This window comes from Bombina bombina, chromosome 5, assembly GCF_027579735.1.
Source record: "Bombina bombina isolate aBomBom1 chromosome 5, aBomBom1.pri, whole genome shotgun sequence".
Lineage (NCBI taxonomy): Eukaryota > Metazoa > Chordata > Amphibia > Anura > Bombinatoridae > Bombina > Bombina bombina.
Window position 1 is genome coordinate 1,055,679,785 of NC_069503.1, and position 24,606 is coordinate 1,055,704,390.

The 24,606-nt window shown below is 37.2% G+C and overlaps 1 long non-coding RNA gene across 1 annotated transcript; it reads left to right on the forward strand.

The window, feature by feature from the left end:
• The first annotated feature begins 11,255 nt into the window (after window positions 1-11,255).
• Window positions 11,256-12,457, forward strand: LOC128659618 (uncharacterized). Its single transcript, XR_008402442.1, has 3 exons — window positions 11,256-11,326; window positions 12,071-12,142; window positions 12,372-12,457. It is a non-coding gene; the product is annotated as an uncharacterized LOC128659618 (long non-coding RNA).
• The last annotated feature ends 12,149 nt before the right edge of the window (window positions 12,458-24,606 follow it).

A 24,606-nucleotide genomic window follows, 5' to 3' on the forward strand; every position in this document is an offset into this window, starting at 1 on the left:
TGGCTTTTTGACAGCTTTTTTGATAACAGGCGAAATTTTGCAGGTCCACGGCGGCGATGGCAGGCGAGCTTAGGCGGGCGTATTGAACCGGCGAAGGCAGGTAAAGTAGACACGTTGATAACTACCCCCCTTGGTGTCCACCAATAGCCACGACCTCGTCACATGTGGGACTGTCTTCCAGCAGGCAAATTCTCAACCCACGAGACAGGAGGTGAAACCCGGATCCCTCCGAGTATTAACAACCCCTCTCTACCAACGGGTATTGTGATGCTTGTGCCTGTGGCTTGTATCCGCTTGAACACGGAATCCGATATCAGCTGTACCTATTGAGGCTTGACTGCCATCTGTATTCCACCTGCGACTTTGGCGGTTTACACCGCAATTCTTTGACTTCCACAGCTGGAGCAATTATTCAGCTCACTGCCCTCTCAAGCCCTTGGGATGCGTAGGGCCTCGGGGCTGAAGGCGGGGGGAGATGAAAACGTGGAGACTGCAAACGAGCATCCGCTATGGAGGATTATAACCAGCGTGAATAGCTCCACCCCAACAGGAAAACATTGCCCCCTTATTTCAGTTCTTTTGATAGACTTGCATTTTCAGTGCTGACTCCTAGGTAACTTCACGTTAGTGAGCTCAATGTTATCTATATGACACAAATGAACTAATGTCCTCTAGTAGTAAAACACTGTCAAAATTCATTCAGATTAGAGGCGGCCTTCAAAATCTAATACATTTGCATATGAGCCTACCTAGGTTTAGCGTTCAACTAAAAATACCAAGAGTAAATTGGAAAGTTGTTTAAAATTACATGTCCTATTTGAATCATGAAAGTTTATTTTGGACTTGACTATTCCTTTAAAGCTATTTTTGAAATATAGAACTACATTATAATTTTTAACTGTGATGTGCAAATTCATTTAATAATTTCCCAAACCAGCCTTATAATTACTATGTTTTACTTTGCATCATTTTAAAGTAAGGCAATATCAAATTCTCTGCAAAACTTTCCGAAGAATAGTAACTATATTTTTAAAGGGATGTAAAAGTCAAAAATAAATTTGGTTCAAATAGAGCATGCAATTTTAAGAGACTTTTTATACTACTTTTATTAACAAATGTACTTCATAAGGGATTAAAGGTTTACCATGTCAATCCCAGGAAAGGAGGGGGCAACATATAACTCTTAACACTCTAAATATAGTTTAACCGGCCCACAGGGCCTACCTTGAATAACGACAGACACATTAGTTTTGGGTAAAATTTGGACCATCACTGGTCCCCTTTATTAACCTATTAATTTAGGAATAAATAATAAATAACCGACAGACTAAACAGATGGCGGCAAATGAGAGGCTAAGACAAAACCCAGAACTGAAGAGGAGTGTGGCCCGATTTAGGCAACAGCAGAGTCACTCTACTCGGGATGGAGATGCTACTAGGGGTGTTCCGAGTTCTCCTGGCCTACCTATCTAGAGGGAGGGGCACTCCAGTAAACTGAAGTAATCGGTCCCACCCTCATCAACCTGGCCATCACTCCCCCTGTTCACCATCTCCGTACGCTCCTGGCTGCAAACCTGCCACAAAGGGATAGCATCTCTCTTGCCGCCACCCACCCAACCTGACTTACAGGAAGGGAGTGAGAGCCTTCATTAAATCCCCTAAGAACAAATCTAATCCTGCATCAGTTAGGTGAACCCAATCGGGCCTATAGAGCTCCCGCCTGTCGGCCGTAATGGCATTGTGCCGTACCACAAAGTCCAGGGACGGAAGCCCCCACATCCCTGTTTAACTTCTTTCTGACCCTATAAGCTGCACTAGAAGACCCCATATAGCGCCACTGACGTCTGGCTATTACAATAGACCAGCCAATGGTAACCCCGGGGATCCATGCCCTAATCCAGCCAAGGTCAGATTGAATGATTTTGGTTAGCTCTAGAGAAGGGATAGCACCCATATTGTGAATTACATTAATGTGGGGCTTACCCCACCACCTATGGGCATTGGTAAGGACATTGGGAAGCTGGGGCCAACACATACCCCTAAAAACCAACCAACAGATCAAAACTTTAGATGTAGGAAAACCAAAATTCTGCCCCCCGGCCTTGGTGAGGACACGGATCGCCGCCCAATGAATGAAAGAATGGCCTACGATCCATACTCTCGAGGCAGCCTTGCGTGCACCTAGAAAAAACAGAGCAGAAATTAGCTAACCTTAGAAACAAGTGTCCCATCAACAAAAACCCAGTTCCAGAAAAACACAGTTCTACCTGATCCACTGGTCGCCTACTTATAATGGGTGAATGTACAATTTATAGCGATTTGAGTGCCACCGCCCCAATTCCAGGATGGTATGCGCCGCCGCCCCTTGCATGGCAGCGTGTGTAGCTGCCCCAATCCTAAATGAATGAGGGGTTATCCTAGTGGGGTCAAAGCCAGCCATCTCCACAGCTTGCGCCAAGATCCTACTGGACTGGTAAGAAGTAAGGGCAGCACCATTCTCATGCACTAGAAATTGCCAACTCCATGCTGGCCTGCACTGTAAGTATGCCGATAGTGTAACTAAAGGGCAGCAAGCATCCCCTTGACTAGGAAAAGTGAGCCAAGTCCCCTGGCTTCTTGGTCCATTTTTGATTTGGGGACAAAAAATAAAACCAAAGGAGGAGAAATCTTGACATGATCGAATTGCACCCCCTTGTTCACATGCTTTTTAGAAGGGGATACCAGTTCTGTGATTCGAAGGGCCCCCGCAAATGCCAAGACAAAGGCTGCCTTCAAAAGCATAACCTTAAAATCTGAACTACAATTGTTAGGTAAAACCGCTACCAGCCTCTCAAGCCGGTCCTGGGTAATGGGCTCCCTAATGTTGCTCCTATGGGCCTGCAACCACCTCCAACCCTTGAGAGCCTGCCTAATGAAAAAGGACCCTCTGGGGTCTCTCGTCCCCAACAGTCTAAAGAAAAATGATAAAGCCCCCAGACGGGACTGGACTGCCCCCTTCCGCAAACCTGCCGCTTGCATGCCCACCAACCACTTACACAACATCACCTGAGAGCTAACTGAAGACTCCACCCCTCGCACACTGCAAAATTGGTCCCACTCTCTCCAAAGCCTAACGTAGGTTCACCAAGTTGTTGGAGCGAGGGATGAGCAGAATAAGGGAATAAAGGAGAGCCAGGTTCCATCAGCTGCCAAAGAAAACTGGGACAGATTAGCCCTTCTTTGGCCGCCCGTGGCGCTAACTTCCTAAAAGTCACCCAATCAAACCTAGAGAGGGAGTCTGCTAGATCATTGTTGACCCTTGGGACATGGCTCGCTTGAAAGTGAATATTAAGCTGAAGATACCTTAAAACCAAATGTTGCAACAGTCGTACTATCGTCACAGAGGATGTAGAAATCCTGTTAATAGAATGCACAACACTCAAGTTGTCTGTCCAAAAAACTACTGATCTGTTCCGCAACCTCTGTCCCCAGAGCTCAACTGCCATGACAATGTGAAACAATTCCAACAGTGTTAGGTTCCTGATGAGAGGGGCAGAACTCCAGTCTGAGGGCCAGGGCCCGGCACACCACTGACTGGCTGACTAGATATTGGGCTAGATCACCACAGACTGATGCCATTAAATTGTATCAAAAATGCTTCCCAAACTTTCAAGTCATCTATCATGTCTCATGAAACAAATATTCTATCCGACACCCTGGGGTTGCCCTTAAGATGACTTTCCATCCTCCTGTTGAAAACCGTCCCCATGGGGATCACCCGGCAAGCAAAATTCAACAAACCCAGGAGAGATTGAAGGTCCCTCAAAGATACATATTTTTTGGAAACAGCCGCCAGAACTGAAACCAACATTTTCTGTACCTTATTAATGGGTAACCTGCAAACCATCTGTAAGGTGTCGATTTAGATACCTAGGAAGGTCAATGTAGTGCATGGACCCTGGGTTTTATCTTCCGCTAGTGGAACACCTAGTTGTGACATGAGGCCTCTCATTTCTACCATGAGCCAGATACACCTGTCAGTACCCTGTTCCCCTACCAAGAGAAAATGATTGAGGTAGTGAGCTCCCCTCCCACGAGTTTGGCCACAGCCCAATGCAACAATGTGTTAAAGAACTCAAACAGCGAGCATGAAATAGTAGTATTAACATTTGGGATGCTAACATTCTGCCTGAGCACATTAATAGTCTCAACATTATGCATAGAAAAAGTCTGCATGGTAGTATTTGCAGCATGAACTTTTGGAGTATTAACAATGTGGCTGTGCACATTCATAGTATCAACTGCCTGCATATTAACATTCTGCCCAGTCACAACACAAGCATTGCCATGCATGCTAACATTCAAAATTAACAGTATTGTCAGAATTGCGGTTATTTATTGCCCCTGGTCTGCTAGTATCCGTTGTCGCAATAGCAGTATTAACTCCTTCTCTACTGGTAATCATTCTCACATGCCCTTCATTCACTACCGCCACATTGACCCTCAATGGTGGTACAGATCCGTCCACTCTATAATGCCCAAAAGTTTGGCGAGACCCCCCCAGGCCCCTCCAGCGACTGGAGGAGCCACAGTACATGGGCCAATCACAGGAGTGACCGAGGGGAAGAAGGCCTCATGGAGGAGACAAAGATGGCACCAAAATTATCCAACCAGAAGGAGGCTGGATAGCTTGTTGGGCAGCATTATTCAAATTTTGCATGGAATGGCCAGAGGAAATAGTGGCCGCTAAAGAAGAAAACAGGGATGCTAAAGCACCTGCCGTGGCGGGGGGAGAGCAGCAAACATACCCATAAAGGACAAGTCTGGGTTGTCATTATGGCCCATGGGAACTGTGGATGCTCAGTTAGCATCCCCACCCTGGACCATAGGAGGATCAGGCTGGGACTGGGGAACCACAACAGGAGGACTGGGAAGAAAGGTAGATGGAGGGGGGTGCCTCCATAATAAGTAAAGGGGGCCTAATTGTGGATACAGGAATCAGAACAGGGCCCTGAACAGAGGGGGGAGAGGGGGGATTTTCCTCAATGACTTGAGAGGGAGGAATAAATTCCTCAGCTTTGTTGATACTTAGCTGCTGTTCCTGTAATCCACGCCGAGTAAAAGGTATATTTCCCTCTCTAAATCTCAGGGGGCGGAGCAGAAGAACGTCTGGAATGTCTCATGATGGACAGAAGAATTGAAGATGGAGAGAAGGAGGATCAACTTGTCAGCTTCTTGTTCAGGATCAAAGAGGCACAGGAAGTGCAGACACCAGCATAAGAAAGGTAAGCCACTCCCTGCCCTTCAACATTGTTGCAACTTACACAAGAACTCACCTCTATCTTCACTCTCCCTGACAGCCTTAACCCTTATAACGCTTCAAGACTATTTGGCTCTACACTTACTTTTCTTTGGGTATCTTTGGTGAAAAACATACCTAGGTAGCGATACACTAAAGAGAACTTACTGGTTATTGTTAGCTACATACATATGCCTTGTTTCATTGGCTTACTAGGGGCCTGATATTAAAAACCTTGTTACTCAGGCAAGATATTATAAGAAGTCTTGTTGGTACGACGAGGACCTTAAAACAAATTTTGAAACACAAATTTTATGTTGAGAAATTTTTATGTTGCTATGTAGTATTTGTTATGTGAAACAGAGACTCCTACATTACAATACAAGATTTGTGTGATTTCTCTCCATGCTGGCAAGGTTTCGAATATCAGGCCCTAGATGTGTTCAGCTAGTTCCCAATAGGTCTTTGCTGCTCTGGAGGTAATTTTAACCCCTTAATGACCGGACCATTTTTCAATTTTCTTACCCTTAATGACAATGGCTATTTTTACATTTCTGCAGTGTTTGTGTTTAGATGTAATTTTCCTCTTACTCATTTGCTGTACCCACACATATTATATACCGTTTTTCTCGCCATTAAATGGTCTTTCTAAAGATACCATTATTTTAATCAAATCTTATAATTTACTATAAAAAAAAATATAAAATATGAGGAAAACATTGAAAAAAACACACTTTTTCTAACTTTGACCCCCAAAATCTGTTACACATCTACAACCACCAAAAAACACCCATTCTAAATAGTTTCTAAATTTTGTCCCGAGTTTAGAAATACCCAATGTTTACATCTTCTTTGCTTTTTTTGCAAGTTATAGGGCCATAAATACAAGTAGCACTTTGCTATTTCCAAACCACTTTTTTTCAAAATTAGCGCTAGTTACATTAGAACACTGATATCTTTCAGGAATCCCTGAATATCCCTTGACATGTATATATTTATATTTAGAAGACATCCCAAAGCATTGATCTAGGCCCATTTTGGAATATTTCATGCCACCATTTCATCGCCAAATACGATCAAATAAAAAAAAAACTTAAATTTTTCACAATTTTAGGTTTCTCACTGAAATTATTTACAAACAGCTTGTGCAATTATGGCACAAATGGTTGTAAATGCTTCTCTTGGATCCCCTTTGTTCAGAAATAGCAGACATATATGGCTTTGGCGTTGCTTTTTGGTAATAATAAGGCCGTTAAATATTGCTGCGCACCACACTTGTAATATGCCCAGCAGTTAAGGGGTTAATTAGGTAGCTTGTAGGGTTAATTTTTAGCTTTAGTGTAGAGATCAGCCTCCCACCTGACACATCCCTCCCCCTGATCCCCCCCTGACCCCCCTCAAACAGCTCTCTTCCCTCCCCCACCTCACAATTGTCACCGCCATCTTAAGTACTGGCAGAAAGTCTGCCAGTACTGAAATAAAAATAATTTATTATTATTTTTTATTTTTTTCATACAGTCTGCAGTGATGGATCCCCCCTTACCCCACAACCTCCCTGATCCCCCCCCAATACATCTCTCTAACCCTCCCCCTCTACCTATTTGCCGCCATCTTGGGTACTGGCAGCTGTCTGCCAGTACCCAATTTGCCCCCCAAAATAGTTTTTTTTTACTTTTTTATATGTAAAACTTGTTTTCTGTAGTGTAGCTGGCCCCCCTAAATGACCTACATCCCTCCCCCTCCCAGATCCCTTACTAAAGAATGAAGATCCCCCTGCATCTACATCGGTCTTTTTTCCCTTTCACTTGCCTGTATATTTTGCGTGCGCGCGCACGTGCGCGCACCAGCCGCCACGCCCCCCCCCCGGCCGCAATCGCCCCTCCGGTAAGAGCAGCCACCGACAATGTCAGATCGGTTTGGCAATCAGCATTCAAATATAGCCAATAGCTGCTCCCACCCACCAACGAATTTGTGGGCATCAATGGCCAATGCAGAGAGGGCCACAGAGTGGCCCTTTCGGCATCGGTATGTAAAATAGGAGATTGCAGTGATGCCTCAATATTGAGGCATCACTACAATCCCTTGGAAGCAGCTGGAAGCGATCATGATCGCTTCCAGCACTTCAGACAACAGAGGACGTACCAGGTACGTCAATTGTCATTAAGGGAGTTTTTTCCTATGACGTACCTGGTACGTCCTCTGTCATTAAGGGGTTAAAGCACTACTAAACCTAAATGTTTTCTTGAATGATTCAGATAGAGCTTGAAATTTTAAGCAACTTTCTAATTTACTCCTATTATCAATTTTTCTTTGTTCTCTTGCTATCTTTATTTAAAAAGCAGGAATGTAAAGCTTAGGAGCTGGCCCATTTTTGGTTCAGAACTAGGGTTATGCTTGTTTATTAGTTTGGTAAATGTAGCGACCAATAAGCAAGCGCTATCCAGGGTGCTGAACCTAAAATGACCCGGCTCCTAAGCTTTAAATTCCTGCTTTTTAAATAAAGATAGCAAGAGAACAATGACAAAATTATAATAGGAGTAAATTAGAAAGTTGCTTAAAATTGCTGCTCTATTTGATATATGACAAACATTGGGTTTAGTGTCCCTTTAACTAAATGTTTAACTAGTTTGCAGGACTTAAAACACACAGCAACAGCACAAGAATAAACTATTTTTACAGATTAAAGCATTTCCTTTTAGTATTTTTAAGTATCTTTAATGTTAATATGTAACCTATGAATAAACTGATAATCATTTTTATATTCTATACTTATTACTTTTCAGTTGATGGCAAAATCACAGTCACAGCATCCTGATATCCAGCACACAGCTTTTTCCAAACAGATGCCCTAAAAAAGCCAGTGAAAATGTTTTAAATGGATATTAAACCTAGGTTACACCGCAGGAATCTGAGAGTTGCTGCACATGCGCAAACACATCAGCAGTGTAATATAGTGAAAGCCAGAATTCAACATAAGCATCCATGAAGAGAGAGACAGGGAATAACCTCAATATTCTGTTTAAAAAATGTATTTAGTGGTTCAATTTCTTTTTAGGGTAAGAAATGCATTGAAGCAGATTTTATGTTGTTCAAATAATAAATTGCTTTTACCCTTTAACTTAATTGGTTGTTGATATATTTCGCTTTAGAAGATCCGTTGGGAGAAAGCTGTATACCAAAAGCCAGAAAGCTGGGAGGCTGAGAAGGAAGCCTAATTTAGCACTTCCAGTATAAATATCAACATATATGTCAGTTGTTTAATAGACATGAGCACAGAGAAAAAAAAATATTTTAGACTAAAAGCAAAGCAAAATCTTTTGTTTCATCCCATATTGACCAAAGAATTAGCCATTTAAATGTAAATAAAGTTAAAGTAGTAGCTAGTGCTACGGAGACAAGCAAACAGCATCACACATATTTTTATTTACTTTTTTATTTTTAATATGATCAGAATTGTCATAACACATGTTAAAAGAGACATTAAAGTAATTTCTTTGTTTTTGTTTCCATTAGAAATTATTCACAACAATAAGAACTAAATGTACACTTGCTTATTTTACTTCTTTTCCCATGGCTAATTAGGGAGGGATATAAAGAAGCTCCTTAACAAATCAAACTATCATTGTGTAGCATTTAGGAATATCGGGGTAATGCATTCCATGAAATACACTCCAGCCTCTCAGGGCTGGAGTGGAAACAGTTAAAGGGATATGAAACCAAATTAATTAATTTCTTTATTTATTCAGATATAACACAATTTTAAACAAATTTCAATTTTATTCCTATTATCAATTTTGCTTAAATTTGCTTGGTATCCTTGGAGAGGGGTGCATCAGTCGCCCTTCCTGTATACTAGTGACCGTGCAAGCTATCTTCAAACTTCAAATCATACTTCTCCTCATGTACTTTTCTTTATTCCTTATTTTGTTTTTAGGTTCATACCATATCACATTTGTCCCTTTTGACCATTAAGCAATATATTTTATAGGGATGTAAAACAGACTTTGTTTATATATGCATATAGTATATTTACTATGTACTGTTATTCTGTTAACATGTGTATTGTTTTCAGTTTCTAGACATATCATTTATCATATCTCCTCTTCAAAGTCTAGGGACTGATATAAATAATCTACTGCCCTAATCAAGTATGCACTTCCAGTTCTAATAGTATTTGAAAAAAAACAGCAATTTTTAGAGTTAAGTTACAGAAAGAATGTATATTATTATTATTATTATTATTTTTTTATTAAGCATTATTCATTTTAAAGTAAAATATCAAAATATTGAATGTCCCTTTCAGGTCATAATTAATATATACAGTGAGGGATAAAAATATTTGATCCCCTGCTGATTTTGTAAATTTGCCCACTGACAAAGAAATGATCAGTCTATAATTTTAATGGTAGGTTTATTTGAACATTGAGCGACAGAATAACAAAAAATCCAGAAAAAACGCATTTCAAAAAAGTTATAAATTGATTTGAAATAAGTATTTGACCCCTTTGCAAAACATGACTTAGGCCTCGATGATTGGGTTCATCATTGGCGGCGAGAAATGTGTATTTCTGACTCGCAACTCTCGCAAATTTTACGCCTTGCGTAATGATCGTATAAACTGGGCAGTCCTTTGTAAACAATACGTTACGCGATAAGCTGTCCATAGTAAACTATAGACTTCGCCTCCTTATATCATTTCACGAACTTCGAAATGGGTTTCCAAATATCATTGCGTCGCTTCGTAATTTTAATGATTCACTTTATTTCAGTTTGCGTTTGCATATTTCAAAACGTAAAACTACAGTTATAGTATATTGTCTAAATACGTTATATCGTATTATTTTTAAAATGAAATAAATATTGTAAATTAAGTTATTCATGTTATTTCGCCAAAGGATGGGTGGCCAGATATGTATGTGTGTTGAATGTGGGATTCGTATGGCGTATGTTTTTATATCATTGTAACATATCTGCGAAACTTGCAAGATTTACTCAGGTTACGCCCATGGAACGCCCATGGAATGCCCATCTTACGCCCTCTCCTTTGCAATGAAACTCTCCTTTGCAATGAATTCTGCTTTTACTGTTCTGGTTATATTTTGTTATTCTTTTTATTGAAATCGTACAATAAATATTTTTACGCTCTTTATTTAGATATTTTCACTCATTTGTATTATTACGAAATTGCGTTTATGTTTTAAAAAATGTTCAATGTGCAATATTTGTTAACCAATCATATTTACTGTTATATTATTTCTGTTACCCTAATACCTTGCAATACATTTATGTACGCATATTTAAGAGTACTTCCTTAATATTCTCCAATCACAGCGTATTTTACATTTTACTCTGGTTACATGTATATTTATATAGCTATCATATTTTATTATCTGAGGCAGTTGATGAGATATTTGAAAATGGTTGCTGAGAGGTTTACAGTTGTGGAGAACGAAATCCTTGTATCTGCTCTGGAGCCAAACTATGAGATGCTTTTTGGACCACAGAGGCGTGACACTAGTTTAAAGACAAGGGATGCAATCTGGGAAGATATTGCTGAAATGGTTAATTTAAATGCCACACATATAAAGACTTTGGCTCAATGTCGCAAAAGGGTTGCAGACATTAAAAGGAAACTTCAAAGAAAGAATAAGAGGAGGAGGCGATTTTTAAAATATGAAAGAATATTTATTAAACTTTTAATGTCTGTAAACCCTAATGTGGACATTGAGCAACACTCGACTTCAGCATCATCTTCCCAGACTTCTCCCTTGTGTGAAGAACATGTAGATGTCTCTGTTGGCCCATAAAGTGATGTTTCACAGCAAAATAATTCTGAGGATGTGGATGAAGGTAATTTTTTATTTTTTTAATTTATTTAGTTAACATATCATGTTCCTTATAAAAAATTACATCAAGTTTATTTTAATTTAGTGCAAGAAGTTACTACATCACGATCACCAGCATTACTTGCTGAAAGCACTGAGGCAGCACATGGAAGTGAACAATTTGAAATTCCAGAAATTCAAAATATTGAAATCATCATTACCGGTATATATGTGTATATTTTTATTTTATAATCATTTAGCATGTAAATTTAAACATCAATTTAAAGTGACAATGAACCCACATTCTTTATTTTGTGAATAAGATACAGCATGCAATTAAAATCAACTTTCTAGTTTACTCCTATTATCAAATGTTATACATTCTCTTGCTATCTTTATTCGAAAAGCAATAATGTAGGTTTAGTTGTTAGTAGTTAGCACATTTTTGTCAATAATCCTGGGTTGTTCTATTTGATTGTTGGATAAGTTCACGCACAAATAAACAACTGCTGTCCAAAATGTTTGCTGGCTCCTTAGCTTACAAGCCTTCTTTTTCAAATCAAGATAGCAAGAATATAATTAAAATTTGATAATAGGAGTAAATTAGAAATTTGCTTAAAATTGCATGTTCTATGAGTGTGTTCAGTGTCCCTTTAAGCATTGTAATTTTTGAATATATATATTTATTTTTTTAGATGACAAAGTTCCCTATAGTCCAATATGTAAATCCCCTGATCTATAACATGTTAGGATATCTCCTTACATCTGCAAAGTTTAACCCCAAAAACCTGCTTCTGATTTGTAAATAATGTTAAAAGCACTTGTAATGGATGGTTATTAATTATGCATCCATAAAAGGGATTTGTTATACATTAATGGATGCACAATATTTTATTTTCACTACTTGTAATATAGAAAATAATATATAAATATGTTTCTAACTAATTTCATTTTCTTATTTTTTAAGATGATGAAAATGCAATTAGTGCAAATGTGGTTGATGCTGCCAATGGAGAAGATTCTCAACCACATGAACAAGGTATGTATTCATTTATACCTTACCATGTTAATTTGCATGTTAATAAAGAATGTCACTTATGTGTGTGCATTTTTTATTTAAATGTAAAAATAAAATTACATTGTTGTCACAGTTTTTATTTTTAACACATGAACTATCAATTCCTTTTTTCTTTTTTTCTTTAAATATGTGCTTAGTGCAATTAAATTGTTAATGTAGTTTAATATGATATTTGTTTTATTTCTAACAGGAAAAAGGGAAGAGAATACATTTGATAAAATGTGTGTTTTGCTAGAGAATATAAACACCAATCTCACCGTTTTAAAAGACTCTATGCTTCACAATTTTCGACAAAATAAACTTCACAATCAAAAAGTAAGAAGACTTTTAACCAGAGTCATTGAAAATCAAAAAGAACAGCGTGCTATAATGTTCAGAGAAAGAAGGTGGGAGGGAAGGGCATTTTATTCTGGGGTTAAAACACGTGGTGGACCATTTTATCATCCACATTAATATCTTATGTTTGTTTTTTCGTTTGTTATTTAGAAAGTTAATAAAAAGTATGTTTAAAATTGGTCTCTTCATTTTTTGAGTTATACACCATACAACACATTACATATTTTTCACACATGTATTAAAGGGACGTGTACATTTGATTTATGATTTCAGTGTGGGGTGTTCACAAGTATGATAGTTAGTACAATCATTTTTTTGACATAGAAAAATCATTGACTGAGCTATTGATTTTAAGGACTCACTAATGTGTTCCAAATGTGTATTACTTTTTTCCACAAAATCATTTAATTTTTTAATAGCATGATTTTGTTGAACTATTTCTTCCTTAAATTCAAGCATTGTGTTATTCATAATCTCAAGTCTGTCGCGTAATAAATCCTTATTTTGTATTAATTTATAACTAAATTCACCAACATCCTTATAAAATTCATTGTCCTCAGGATTGTTCTCATTTTCTGATGGTAATGAATTATTTTCATTTTGTAAAAAAATAATTGTATGTTCAGCTTCATTGCTATTGTTGTTTTCCTCCTCCTATTCTATGTTACTATTTGAAAATGTGGCTTGTGATAAATCCAACACTACATTTATTGGTATTTCATTTTGAGATGATATATTGTTGGGTGGTAGTTCACTTTCAATACTTATTTCTTTATTAGTTATATTACATTCTAAATTATCCAACATTTCATTTTCATTAATATTAGATTTATTACGATCCAATGATGGTGTCTCAATATTTTCTTGTGAGCTTTCATTTTGTTCTTCTGCCAATAAAAAAAAAATGTTTTTTGTTTATTTTATATTTATTATTTCACAAACATATTTAAAATTACATTATCCAGAAACATAATCAAAATGACCTGTTCTTACACCAATATTAGTAAGTCCAGGAACTCCAGAAACCATTGCAGCTGTGATTAATTCTCTAATTATTTTTTCAGATTCAGAGTATGTGATTGGTACATATGTTCCACCACTTGTTTTCATTCTTTCAGTTTTTTCTTTTCCCATTTTTGCTTTAAATTTAATTTTTAAATCAGAGTATATTTTTTTGCATTTGGTCACTGATCTGGGCCTAACACCTACAGCTGATACAGATTTAGCAATTTTTTCCCATTTTGAATTCTTTTCAAAATTAGAAGTTTTTGCAGACATGGATCCAAACAGTTTATCATAATACATTTGCATTTGCTGTGCTAATACAAGATTTTCCTCTTCTGTGAATGCAGGGTTTCTACCAGACTCACTATTTTTTGATGATACTCCAGTTGGTAGAACCTATGAATACATTTTAAAGATTTTTTTTATAAAATAACATTACCATTAAATGTCATATTTCATATATAATATGGTGGATTATATGTACTTACCATTGTTAATATTTTTGGAATTTAAATACACTTGTTTTTCTTTGGGAAATGCAAATCGAATTTTAAGTTTCCTCAGGAAAGTAGCATAGAGAATTTCACGCCATAAAAGGGGACTTTTATAATGTCAAATTACGTAACGATTGCAGTTACGAATAGTCACAAACACATTTACGAAGTTTATATTGAAATAGCAAAGGATGATTGCGTATGTTTTCACTGCAAAACTTTATTACAAAATGCGCAATGATAAAAAATGACGTGATCAAAGAGCATCGTAATAAGCAATTATGGAGACTATAAATATTTTGACGTAATTTTCAAAAAAGTGTGCGAAATTCAATTTACGAGGGTAAGTTTACGAAAATTATTTCGAAAAATATGATTTAAAATTTAATAAAATATCAATTCGATTACAGATGGCAGAATATATATATTATACATTATTTCAACATAGAAGATTTCAAAGGAGAAGAAGGTGGTTGATAACACATCATACAAATATGATAGAAATATTGAATGAAAATGATGTTGAACAATCTCAAGGATTAATTTCAGAACCAACAACCACGAGGACACACAGGGTATACAGGCCCAGAACATACAGAGAAAGACCATTTTTAAGTGACATGCCTGATGATATTGTATTTCAAAGATTTCGATTTAACACATCAGTTATAATTACCCTTTATGAATTATTTAAAGATGATTTGGATCCTAGAACAAGGAGAAATAGAGCAATACCAGGAATTGTTAAATTATTGACCACACTTCATTTTTTGGGAACAGGTTCTTTCCAACATACCACCAGTTCTATTACAGGTGTGTCACAAAGTGCTTTTTCCAGATTTCTTAACCAGGTAATTAATGTTTTCAAGAAAAATATTGACAGATTTATACAATTTCCAATGACTGAAAATGAAAAAAATATAATTAAGGAATATTTCTATGAACATTATGGAATACCAAATACTCTAGGATGTATTGACTGCACACCCATACAAATTTGTGCACCAATTGATCATCCAGAAACATATTTTAACAGAAAGGGGTGGCACTCTCTAAACACTCAAGTTGTATGTGACCACAAATACAAAATTATTTCTCTGTTGTCAGCTTTTCCAGGGAGTGCACATGACTCGTATATTCTAAAGCAATCACTCCTTTATGAAGATATGAATGCAGGAATTTGTGGAAATGGTTTGATACTTGGTAAGTTATGTACTAAGATGTTTAATTGCCTAATACATAAAATAAATTAATTGTAATACTAACCATAAATCATACATCCAACAGGAGATGCAGGATACCCATGTTACAAATGGTTAATCACACCTGTCTCCAAACCAGCAAACAGAAAAGAAATGAAGTTCAATGACGCACACTCAAAAGCAAGATCAGCTATTGAACATACATTTGGACTTCTTAAGAGTAGGTTCCGTTGTATCGATAAAACTGGAGGAGCATTGAAATATCAACCGACAAAGGCTGCAGACATAATAACTTTGTGTTGTATGCTTCATAATTTAGCCATTGAAAATAATCTAGATATTGATGTAGATTATGATTATGAACATGGAATAATTCAAAATGAATTTTCTTCAAAGGACCCTGCTGTAAACACCAGTGTGAGGGAACACATGATTAATAATTATTTTTGATTTAAAACTGTATAATTACATTGCATTGCATTGCTTTACTTATGAATACAATTGTATTAATTTTATTTTTATTTCAAAATAAACAGAAGTCAGAAATAATACATGAGTTTTGGACATTTAATATTTATAATATACAAATCTGAATTTCTAAGTTCAAAGTTGATAATACAATTGATCAATAGACACTTTGAAAGAAATTACGAATAAAGAATTACACATACGAAGTGGGTATTTAACATTACGCGAACCAAAAAAACATTTGCAGCGTATGTCGAATGACAAAAACACGCCCATTTTGAATACATACACGCAATCAATTTCGAACACTTTCAATCATTACGATATTATATTCGCACTCCAGTGCGAACATCTTTACATCATATAATTTTAAAAATGAGCTTTCAATCATCGAGGCCTTAGTACTTGGTGGCAAAACCATTGTTGGAAATCACAGAGGTCAGAAGTTTCTTGTAGTTGGCCACCAGGTTTGCACACATCTCAGGAGGGATTTTGTCCCACTCCTCTTTGCAAATCCTCTCCAAGTCATTAAGGTTTTGAGGATGACGTTTGGCAACTCGAACCTTATGCTCTTTCTACAGATTTTCTATGGGATTAAGGTCTGGAGACTGGCTAGGCCACTCCAGGACCTTAATGTGCTTCTTCTTGAGCCACTCCTTTTGCCTGTTACTTTGACCGTGTGTTTTGGGTCATTGTCATGCTGGAATATCCATCCACAACCTATTTTCAATGCCCTGGCTGAGGGAAGGAGGTTCTCACCCAAGATTTGATGGTACATGGCCCTTTCCATCTTCTTTTTGATGCAGTAAAGTTGTCCTGTCCCCTTAGCAGAAAAACACCCCCAAAGCATAATGTTTCCACCTCCATGTTTGATGGTGGGGATGGTGTTCTTGGGGTCATAGACAGCATTCCTCCTCCTCCAAACACGGCGAGTTGAGTTGATGCCAAAGAGCTTGATTTTGGTCTCATCTGACCACAACACTTTCACCCAGTTCTCCTCTGAATCATTCAGATGTTCATTGGCAAACTTTAGACGGGCCTGTACATGTGCTTTCTTGAGTAGGGGGACCTTACAAGTGCTGCAGGATTTTTGTCCTTCACAGCGTAGTGTGTTACCAATTGTTTTCTTAGTGACTATGGTCCCAGCTGCCTTGAGATCATTGACAGTAGTTCTGGGCTGATTCCTCACTGTTCTCATGATCATTGAAACTCCACGAGATGAGATCTTGCATGGAGCCCCAGACCGATGGACATTGACAGTTATTTTGTGTTTCTTTCATTTGCGAATAATCGCACCAACCGTTTTAACCTTCTCACCAAGCTGCTTGGTGATGGTCTTGTAGCCCATTCCAGCCTTGTATAGGCCTACAATCTTATCCCTGACATTCTTGGACAGCTCTTTGGTCTTGACCATGGTGGAGAGTTTGGAATCTGTTTGATTGCTTCTGTGGACATGTGTCTTTTATACAGGTAACAAGCTGAGATTAGGAGTACTCCCTTTAAGAGAGTGCTCCTAATCTCAGCTCGTTACCTTTAAAAAAGACATCTGGGAGGCAGAATTCTTGCTGATTGATAGGAGATCAAATACTTATTTCACTCATTAAAATGCTAATAAATTTATAACTTTTTTGAAATGTGTTTTTCTGGATTTTGTTGTTATTCTGTCTCTCAAATCTCACTGTTCAAATAAACCTACAATTAAAATTATAGACTGATCATTTCTTTGTCAGTGGGCAAACATACAAAATCAGCAGTGGATCAAATAATATTCCCCTCACTGTGTGTGTGTATATATATATATATATATATATATATATATATAAATATAAAGACCATGCACCATGGTAGTCATGCTTTATGGACAGAGTAAATCAATATGAAATAGAGTGTGGACAGTGATACTTTTTTTAATAGATTAAAAATCAGTAAACTAAATGATACAGGGAGTGCAGAATTATTAGGCAAATGAGTATTTTGACCACATCATCCTCTTTATGCATGTTGTCTTACTCCAAGCTGTATAGGCTCGAAAGCCTACTACCAATTAAGCATATTAGGTGATGTGCATCTCTGTAATGAGAAGGGGTGTGGTCTAATGACATCAACACCCTATATCAGGTGTGCATAATTATTAGGCAACTTCCTTTCCTTTGGCCAAATGGGTCAAAAGAAGGACTTGACAGGCTCAGAAAAGTAAAAAATAGTGAGATATCTTGCAGAGGGATGCAGCACTCTTAAAATTGCAAAGCTTCTGAAGCGTGATCATCGAACAATCAAGCGTTTCATTCAAAATAGTCAACAGGGTCGCAAGAAGCGTGTGGAAAAACCAAGGCGCAAAATAACTGCCCGTGAACTGAGAAAAGTCAAGCGTGCATCTGCCAAGATGCCACTAGTCACCATTTTGGCCATATTTCAGAGCTGCAACATCACTGGAGTGCCCAAAAGCACAAGGTGTGCAATACTCAGAGACATGGCCAAGGTAAGAAAGGCTGAAAGACGACCACCACTGAACAAGACACACAAGCTGAAACGTCAAGACTGGGCCAAGAAATATCTCAAGACTGATTTTTCTAAGGTTTTATGGACTGATGAAATGAGAGTGAGTCTTGATGGGCCAGATGGATGGGCCCGTGGCTGGATTGGTAAAGGGCAGAGAGCTCCAGTCCGACTCAGACGCCAGCAAGGTGGAGGTGGAGTACTGGTTTGGGCTGGTATCATCAAAGATGAGCTTGTGTGGCCTTTTCGGGTTGAGGATGGAGTCAAGCTCAACTCCCAGTCCTACTGCCAGTTTCTGGAAGACACCTTCTTCAAGCAGTGGTACAGGATGAAGTCTGCATCCTTCAAGAAAAACATGATTTTCATGCAGGACAATGCTCCATCACACGCGTCCAAGTACTCCACAGCGTGGCTGGCAAGAAAGGGTATAAAAGAAGAAAATCTAATGACATGGCCTCCTTGTTCACCTGATCTGAACCCCATTGAGAACCTGTGGTCCATCATCAAATGTGAGATTTACAAGGAGGGAAAACAGTACACCTCTCTGAACAGTGTCTGGGAGGCTGTGGTTGCTGCTGCACGCAATGTTGATGGTGAACAGATCAAAACACTGACAGAATCCATGGATGGCAGGCTTTTGAGTGTCCTTGCAAAGAAAGGTGGCTATATTGGACACTGATTTGTTTTTGTTTTGTTTTTGAATGTCAGAAATGTATATTTGTGAATGTTGAGATGTTATATTGGTTTCACTGGTAAAAATAAATAATTGAAATGGGTATATATTTGTTTTTTTGTTAAGTTGCCTAATAATTATGCACAGTAATAGTCACCTGCACACACAGATATCCCCCTAAAATAGCAATAACTAAAAGCAAACTAAAAACTACTTCCAAAACTATTCAGCTTTGATATTAATGAGTTTTTTGGGTTCATTGAGAACATGGCTGTTGTTCAATAATAAAATTAATCCTCAAAAATACAACTTGCCTAATAATTCTGCACTCCCTATAAACTAATATGTAAATGCATTATTGTAATTTAATTGAAAAATAAATATGCAAACTCAATAGATACTAATGGAAAATGTTAGTGCTGCAAGAGGTTACTATCTCTTTCTTTTCAACTAGCCATGACGTTAACATCAAACCACATTTGTACATCAGATGATATATCCTGTTATAATGTATGTCTGTTGGATCTGATTACAGAGTCATGACTAAAGGCTCATTTTCAGATAGATACCAGACACAACAAGCAAAGCCAAATAATGACACACCGCTGTCTAATTATATTTCACTATATAAAGGAACAAAGTTAAATTATGGTGTAGACTTTTTGCTATATCTCTCCACAGACAGAACAGAGATTCTACATGCCCTTGAACTGCACTTCCATGGATTATTGTATGATTTGAACACTCTTTTTTTTATTTATTGTTTAGGTTCCAGCATCCTTTAGCATATAAAGTCCTGAATTTTGTTTAGTGGTGTGAAGGTTGTGCACATCTAAAAGTTCATGTATCCCTAAACGTTTGCAACAAGGGACCACATTGTATTTGTTCTGTCAGATGATGAACACATTTTACAAATGATATTAATGTATATAAAGTTATTCAGATATACAAACTTCATATGATTTAGCAATTCTTTATTGCAATTACATCCTACAGACAACAAGGAACAAGTCTCAGAAACAAGGAACAAGAATCAGTCACATATGATGATCGCACATGTATGTTGTAAACTGCAAGAAACATATACAAAGCAAAGGAAAGTTGCATTGTGACCTAGGTATTAGATTGGGTAGATCTGCTACGGATGTTCATGCATTAAATGAGCAATGTGGACTAATCATTATCTAGCTTCTTAGCTATTTAATGTATGAACATATGACCAATTATTCATTTTTACATTGAGTTTGGCTATTAAAGTGCAGCAAACCAGGTGTTAATACATTCAAGTGGTGGAAATCCTGATCTTGCAGATCCTGCAATGCTGGGGGCCCCTCAGGTAAGCAGGGCCCATTGCCTGTCTAGCTTTTCAGTGCCGGTGGGCCGCTGCAGGGCCACTTCACCTGCTGGTGACCAGTGGCATAGGGAGGCCATGGAGCGGCATGTGCGGGCAGTGCATCTTGCAAGGCTGCTCCGCCATAGGCCAAATAGCGCAGGGGTTTGTGTGTTTTTAGAAGGAAGGTTAGGGGCCAGGAGGGGTCTAAAACAACAATTACTGGTGAGCCTAGAAACAAATTGTTCTGCCTCTAATTCAAAACCATTTCTACACTCATCTTATATTTGTATTTATTGCTAAACTTCTTGTGATTACTAGATACATTCTGTCCCTTAAATGTTATATTGCAAACTTAAGTTTATTGTGTGCATTGAAAGTGTGTGTTTGTCAGTCATAATATACTTTTTAAATTTCTAGTGTTTCTTTGATTGAGGTCACTTACTTTGACAATTATTTACTAAACCAAATGAAATGCTCAGAATTAAAGGGCACTTTTTTTTTTAAATCTAAAAGCAGAGTTAATTGGCTTTTGACAATATTTTAAGGAAGGCAAATGGGTAGCATTAATATGACTGTTTTAAGACCCTTTTAAATGTTCTTTTCTAAGTGGCTGAATAATTTGTTATAGTTAATACCAAAGTGTACTATAACTGATAACTTAACCCCTTAAAGGGACACTGTACCCAAAAATTTTCTTTCGTGATTCAGATTGAGCATGAAATTTTAAGCAACTTTCTAATTTACTCCTATTATCAAATTTTCTTCATTCTCTTGGTATCTTTATTTGAAATGCAAGAATGTAAGTTTAGATGCTGGCCCATTTTTGGTGAACAACCTGGGTTGTCCTTGCTGATTGGTGGATAAATCCATCCACCAATAAAAAAGTGCTGTCCAGAGTACTGAAACCAAAAAAAAGCTTAGATTCCTTCTTTTTCAAATAATGATAGCAAGAGAATGAAGAAAAATTGATAATAGGAGTAAATTAGAAAGTTGCTTAAAATTGCATGCTCTTTCTGAATTACAAAAGAAAAAATTTGGGTACAGTGTCCCTTTAAGGACTGCAGCACTTTTCCATTTTCTGACCGTTTGGGATCAGAGCTATTTTTACATTTCTGCAGTGTTTGTGTTTAGTTGTAATTTTCCTCTTACTCATTTACTGTACTCACACATATTATATACCATTTTTTCTCGCCATTAAATGGACTTTCGAAAGATACCCTTATTTTATCATATCATATAATTTACTATAAAAAACATTATAAAATATGATGAAAAAAATGAAAAAAAACACACTTTTTCTAAATTTGACCCCCAAAATCTGTTACACATCTACGACCACCAAAAAACAACCATACTAAATAGTTTCTAAATTTTGTCCTGAGTTTATAAATACCCAATGTTTACATGATCTTTGCTTTTTTTGCAAGTTATAGGGCCATAAATACAAGTAGCACTTTGCTATTTCCAAACAATTTTTTTTTTCAAAATTAGCGAGTTACATTGGGACACTGATATCTGTCAGGAATCCCTAAATATCCCTTGACATGTATATATTTTTTTAGAAGACAACCCATAGTATTGATCTTGGCCCATTTTGGTATATTTCATGTCACCATTTCACCGCCAAATGCGATCAAATAAAAAAAAAATGTTCACTTTTTCACAAACTTTTTAGGTTTCTCATTGAAATTATTTACGAACAGCTTGTGCAATTATGGCACAAATGGTTGTAAATGCTTCTCTGGGATCCCCTTTGTTCAGAAATAGCAGACTTATATGGCTTTGGCGTTGCTTTTTTGTAGCTTGTAGATAGCTTGTAGGGTTAATTTTAGCTTTAGTGTAGTGTAGTAGACAACCCAAAGTATTGATCTAGGCCCATTTTGGTATATTTCATGCCACCATTTCACAGCCAAATGCGATCAAATAAAAAAAAACGTTACATTTTTCACAATTTTAGGTTTCTCACTGAAATTATTTACAAACAGCTTGTGCAATTATGGCACAAATGGTTGTAAAAGCTTTTCTGGGATCCCCTCTGTTCAGAAACAGCAGACATATATGGCTTTGGCGTTGCTTTTTGGTAATTAGAAGGCCGCTAAATGCCGCTGTGCACCACACTTGTATTATGCACAGCAGTGAAGGGGTTAATTAGGGAGCTTGTAGGGTTAATTTTAGATTTAGTGTAGTGTAGTAGACAACCCAAAGTATTGATCTAGGCCCATTTTGGCATACTTCATGCCACCATTTCACCACCAAATACGATCAAATGAAAACAAACGTAAAATTTTTAAAATTTTAGGTTTCTCACTGAAATGATTTACAAACAGCTTGTGCAATTATGGCACTAATGCTTGTAAGAACTTCTCTGGGATCCCCTTTCTTCAAAAATAGCAAACATATATGGCTTTGGCGTTGCTTTTTGGTAATTAGAAGGCAGCTAAATGCCGCTGTGCACCACACGTGTATTATGCCCAGCAGTGAAGGTGAATTTTAGGTTTCTCACTGAAATTATTTACAAACAGCTTGTGCAATTATGGCACAAATGGTTGTAAAAGCTTTTCTGGGATCCCCTCTGTTCAGAAACAGCAGACATATATGGCTTTGGCGTTGCTTTTTGGTAATTAGAAGGCCGCTAAATGCCACTGTGCACCACACTTGTATTATGCCCAGCAGTGAAGGGGTTATTTAGGGAGCTTGTGGAGTATTACGTTTCACATGACCTTGAAAAATATATTGTATACCCATATGAGCTTACGGCTCTTCTTCATTGCCCAGCTACAGCCTGCCCTTTTAAAATTAAGCAATTACCTAGTATTTACAATGTTATCAGGGCATGGCAAAAAATACTTAAAAAAATGGATGTCAATTTTAATTTTTCAGAATATCTGTATATAATGGGTAATCCTGGCTTTACTCCGGCGCTTAATTCCAAAATTTTTGGCGACTGGGCGACAAAGGGGTTATGGTACATATCCCAAATTAAAGAACACAATACAGGGAGATGTAAGTCGTTTGCAGACCTGCAAAATGAATTTGGGCTCAGAAACAAAGAATTTTATGCCTTTTTCCAGGTTCGCCATTACATGCAGATCTTGATGACGACAGGTCATGATAAGGAGGATTGGTGTATATTGAAACCAGTAATTAAGTTATTTAAGGCTGGCAAATACTCCATCTCCTTTTTTTATAAGACAGTCATAAGGTGCATGGGTCAGAAGCATCTTCAAAAGATTGCACAGGCCTGGCAAGTTACAACAGAGGTGGTACAGAAAAGTGTCCAATTAGTTGATGTTGCAATTCTATCCTCATCATGGAGAGAGTCACACTTAAAATGAATAAATAGATCATACATCACCCCTAAGATACAAGCCTTTTGGGATGAGGCTGGTGTAGCTTGTTATAAATGTAAACTTAGAAAGGCTGACCTACGTCATTGCTTTTGGAGTTGTTATAAAATAAAGAAATTTTGGTATAAGGTAAATTATTGGCTAAATAAAGTAAATCATGATCAATTTAAAATAATAGAGAATCATGTTTTCTTTTTATTAGATAACCATAAAGGGAGCCAATTACAAAATATCCGTCAGATTAATGCTGTAATAATGGTATGTAGATTATTGATTTTGAAATACTGGAAATCTAAAAAGGCGTCCAATATGGTAGAATTTAAACAGAAATTACAAAATTTGATTATTATGGAACAAATGGATACTTCCATTAATTCGGAACCACAAATTAAGCGTTTTTTCCTTAAATGGAAGAACATTATTCTCGCATACCCTATAGAAACTCAAAAACAACTTATTACTCCCTTTAAGGGTACTTTATATTTAGAGCTTGCCATTGCTGAGCATGAATTACCGTATATATAGTGGCTTGAGGAGGACTCGATGGGCGTCGGAGTGTGCAGAGGACCATTATAATACAGAGGGAGGGGGAGGAGAGGAGGGGAGAGAGAGAGAGGGTGGAGGGGGGAGGGAAGGAGAAAGTAATTTTTTTTTTTTTTTTTTTTTCGTTGTGTGTTGTTTTACTGTTGCTAGCGCTTGGTGTGTTTTTTTTTTGTTTTGGTTTGTAATATATATGTTTAAAAAAGTAAGGAAAATAACCCAGCAATATGTATAATGCAATGCTGCTAAGGAATTAACTGATGATGTTAATGCATTGCCATATCTTCTTTCCACGTCTAATTTTCTTTTCTCCTTTTGTGTTATCTTCATGGCACCCTGCGTGGTGTGGTAAGGTATAGAAATGTACGATGGTATATTGCTGGATATAAATAAAAAAAAAAAAAAAAAAAAAGGGAGCTTGTAGGGTTAATATTAGCTTTAGTTTAGTGTAGCAGACAACCCGAAGTATTGATCTAGGCCCATTTTGGTATATTTCATGCCATCATTTTACTGCCAAATGCCATCAAATAA